Source organism: Pteropus vampyrus, unplaced genomic scaffold (genome assembly GCF_000151845.1).
Source record: "Pteropus vampyrus isolate Shadow unplaced genomic scaffold, Pvam_2.0 Scaffold33, whole genome shotgun sequence".
NCBI lineage: Eukaryota > Metazoa > Chordata > Mammalia > Chiroptera > Pteropodidae > Pteropus > Pteropus vampyrus.
Genome location: NW_011888814.1, coordinates 10123215 through 10127953, shown reverse-complemented (window position 1 = coordinate 10127953; position 4739 = coordinate 10123215).

Here is a 4739-nt window from a genome sequence, read left to right as displayed (position 1 = left end):
CTTATGTTTTTCTGATCATTAGACTGGGATCATGGGTTTTTGAGAGGAAGACCACAGAGGTGCAATGACACTCTTATTGCATGTTTGAAGAGAACATGCCGTCAACATGACTTATCCTGATGTTGACCTTGAACCTGGCCAGGGTAGCGTTTTCCAGATTTTGCCAATGTAAATTTATCCCCTCCTCCCATTTCCATGCTCTACTCTTTGGAAGTAAGTCACTGAGCATAGTGTAGACTCAGTTTGATAATTTTGTTAATTGTCTTATTTGTCTGTACCCTGTTACATTTAAACCATGGCTATAATTTTTTTGTACTCTGAATGTATTGATTTTGTGTTTAAAGCCTTAAGAACAAATAAAAATTGCCTAGACCTAAAAAGGATTTGCCATAGTTAGTAGCTGTGTTAAATCTAGTCCTTACATGTTTGGTTTATTGGTTTTATTTTAAAAGCTTTATACCCTGTACACTGCATCGGTGTACCACGTGGGCTGCTCCGATCTGCTCATATGGTCTCACAGCTTGTACTTTATTCTTTTCAACATAAGGAAGCCTCATTTTTCTTCTACTGGTGGGGTAAGAAGTTTAGCATAAGAACATTTTATCCATACTGCAGCATGTCTAATACATATACCAAAATATATTTATTCTAATTAATTTGATGGAACTCTTTCTACGTATAACATTGTCTTAAAAATTGATGATTTTTAATGCCCTGACACCTGTTCTGACATCCTAACAGGCGGTTTAGCCCTCCACACACCTCTTTTACCTGTAAGGTAGCTGAACCATAGGAGTTCAGATTACAGATTGCTTGTTGTTTTGGGGGCAAAATTCTCAATGAATTTGATTTTTTATTGTCTGATTACTTTTGCACTCAACTCACGTGACTTTATTAGCATTTTCACTCCAAATCCATTTCTAAATAGGAATGAAAAAATAATAACATTATTGTTTTAGCATATACTGGAGAATGTTCTTGAAATGGAATATATAAATTATAAATAATGTTTGGTTCATCGAATCCATCATTTACATGCTCTTAGGTAACTTAACTGTTTCAAAAAACCTTGTGATAAACTTTGCAATGCCGAAAATAACCAGTTTTGCAAACCCACCTTTGCAAACAGTTAATTTCACCCAGAATTGCAAACATTTCATTGAGGTGGACCAGGTAAAATATTTTTCAGAACATTAGAACTTTATGTTCCTTCTTATTATTGTGAACTTATTTAAGAAATTATTTTGAGTGTGTCATTTTGTCTTGAATTCAATTTTAGAATCTAGTACTAGGAAAAGAGTTTAAAAATACATTTTAAGAGGGCTTTTTGCACACTTCATGGTCACTCGGTATGACAACTCAAAACCAGAATAATGTTTTTAATCAGCTCCAGGGGAAATCCTTTCCCTGGCCCCTCAAGTCTACTTTCAGTCACTCAAAAGATTCTTAAATTCACATGGGGGATTCCCACTTGTTCTATAATAAGCCTCCTTTAAAGTTTTATGTGTGAAGAATGTAGCACAGTATTAGTATTGCATATGTTTTATATCTCAGTCGTGTCAGGCTGTGCAATGTGCCGTTACTTCGTTTTAATATTACTCATTCTTTTTTCTAAGTATGGATGTGCAAGAATGAGAAAGACTGAACATTATCATAAAATGAAATAATAAAAAATGAATTTGTCCTCAGGTAGGTTAAAGGCCTCTTAAGATCTTTGGACACACACTGGCTCTTTTTTTCTGCAGTAAGTAAAGAAAACTCTGCAGACCTTTGGCTACAAGAAGCCCCGTACCTGCCTTGTACTGCACCAAACATGCCCTCCCTCGTTAGCTCGTCAGGCTCTCCCGTCCTTCGCATTCAGAGTCAGGCATATGTTTACTGCTCAGATCTGGCAGGTGTGCTTCCCGTAGTCACTGTTCAGGTCAGTTTCTAAGGTGTTGAAGGGATCTTCAAAAAGACGATAAATGATGAGCCATTTGCGGGGAAATATATTGGGATGAAGAGCCGTGCCATAGCACGTGTAATCAGTAAACTACGAAAGTCTGTCAGAACCATCGGTGTCAGAAGCCACCTGTGCGGTGCCTGCCCTTTTCTCAGAGGATGTATTTACACTCCTGTTGGCTCAGTTACCCTGTTCCCCCAGGAACATGGGAAAAACCCCAGCTGTGGACCGGAGCCTGCCGTCCACCCACTCTAGCACTCTGCAGTCCCTCTCGTTGCAAAATGTAATACCGAATGGAGGTTTTCTAAAGTGAGAGGAAAGCTGGTAACTGGAACGCAGAAAGCAGAGTCCCCGGGCGTCCTCTGCCGACGTCTTCGGCCCAGGCCCGGCCGGAAGTTCGTTTCCCCAGATCTGGGGAAAGCGGAAGGGACTGAGGCCGCCTTTCCCTTAAGGCATCTGGACGTCCTCCCGCCCCCTCCCAGAAGCAAAAAATGAACGCAAAAAAAGTTTCTCCTGAGTTTTCCTGGTTCATCCTCAGGTCTGTACATCTCAAAAACTGATCTAACTTATCCTCTAGAATCCCCTTATATTTTTCCTCTGGTTGTAAAATTTGCGGAAATTTTACATCTAAACCACTTCCTGTTGACCTGTGTGCTCTTCAGTGGACTTGAGTCCGTCCGTGAGCCCCTGCTCCATGCTGGGGCTGCGGAAAAGCACTGTGTGGGCTGCCTGGTGGGTTCCAGTGCGCCTCTGCCCAGAGGGAGGCTGTCTTCAGAACCAGACTGCTTCTCAGGGCTAGTTTGTAGGCTTCACAGAGATTGCCTCTTTCTGTGAGTTTCTTCCCCGTCCCAGCCCTCTCTGTCTTTAATACTAAGTGGCAGAAACCACAATCTTAATATCAACTTATTCCATCTGATTTTGACTTGGTCCAAACTCAGAGCATCTAAAAGTGGGGTTGCTCAAGGAGATATAACACCTTTGCCTGGAAGGTTGACTCCTGCCCTAGATAGGCTAATATTTATTCATTCAACAAACATGTATTACATGCTCATTTTGAGCCAGGCTCTGTGATGAGATGAGGGATACAGAAATAAAAAGGCCATTGCTGTCTTCAGTCAGCTTCCACTCTCGTGAGATACAGAACGTTCAGTGTGGTGGCAGCTCTGATAGAGAGGCAGCTGGGAGCGTCTGCAGTCCAGACACTCAAGGCAAATGGTTCTGGAGGAACTGACATATGGACCTAGCTTAGGGAGGATGCACACAAGGAAACTTAGGGAAGGGGTGGAGGTTGTGATAAGTGGGGGTGGACAGAGAGCCAGGGAAACGGCAGGTGCTGAGGGCGCTCCTGGGGAGGTTGCTGCCCATTCAACAGCCTGTAGAGGCCAGAGACCCAGGAGCGTGCTGGAGACTGCAGAGTGTCAAGACCCGCTTGAGGTTAGGGTTTGTTAAAGGAAACTTCTCAGACAGTTTAGTTATGAGCACACGCTCACATTTTATTCTAGTTTTGCAATGCAAGAGAAGAGGCTCCTGGAAGACTTACTCTTGGTAGGGACATGTCATAGGAAGAAAGAAAATGATTAAATCATCACTGAAAAGAATGTCCGGTTAAAAATCTTTAGAAGCTAACTGATAGTTGACCGTCAACTGGGTGGATGGTAATGAGTTCTCTAGAATAAACCTCAGTCATCTTAAATTTCATTCGAAAATTTCATCAGAAAAAAGTTTTGTCTGGAATGTTGTTGATGTCTTCCCACTTGGATGTTGTCTCTTAGAAAGTAAGCAACTTGGTTCTATTCCAGACCAGATTTGGGGCAGTTTTTCTTTTATAGGTTCAAGGTCACAATGGAGTCAGTTGAGTTTTCGGGGATCTGCTGGTGAAGAGCTTTGTAACTTAAGCTGAGGAGAATTTGTATGTTTATTCTGAGGGTGGTAGGGAGCCACCGAGGGAATTTTAAACCCCAGCCATCAGTGTGGGCAGCAGATTAGCTGCAACGTGAGGCCGGAGCAGCAAGGATAGAAGTTAGCAGAATATTTTAATTATCCAGGGGGCAAAAAAAAAAAAAATTAACAACATTGAGGGCTTTTCCCCGCACCCTTCCACCTGGAGCAGCTCTGAGACAAGTGTAGCTGGGGATAGTAGTGGCTTCTCCTCCAGAGAGTTGCTTTTAACTTTTTGAATTTAGATGATTGTTCTTACCACAAGAAAAGAAAAGATGACGATGAAAAGGCGTTAGAGGAAGCAACCAGACTGAGATAAGAAGAAAAGAGTCAAGACCCTGGGTGGGGGTGGGGGGCGCAGTAGGCAGACTCTGTCTCCTGCCCTGGGCCAATTCACCCGCCGCCTCCTTCCTCAGTTGGTCCCATCTCTGTCCTGAGCCCCCTAAAGCAGGTTGGAAGAGCAGATATGGCAAGGCCCTGCAGCCTGGCTCAGAACCTGCTCCAAGACACTTCCTCCTCATTCTATTGGTCTAAGCAGGCCCAGGACCAGCCCAGATTCAAAAGGGTGGAGAAATAGATTTCACCTTTTGATGGGATGACTGACCAGTGTCACAGTGCAAAGGAGTGTGGACATAGGGAGGCATTAAAAAATAAAAACAGTTTCAGAACCACGGTATCATTTGGCCTCACCCTTGGCCTTGAGGCTGTTCTCCGTTATTCCTGCTCTCATTTGCTGTAATTACATAAGTTCTGCCCTTCCTCAGAAATGGGCAGGCTCAAGCTACTTCATTCTCCTTCGGTGCATCTGCTGTGGTTAAAGTAGAACCTTCAGCGATGCCCTTGCCCCAGGTTACACACT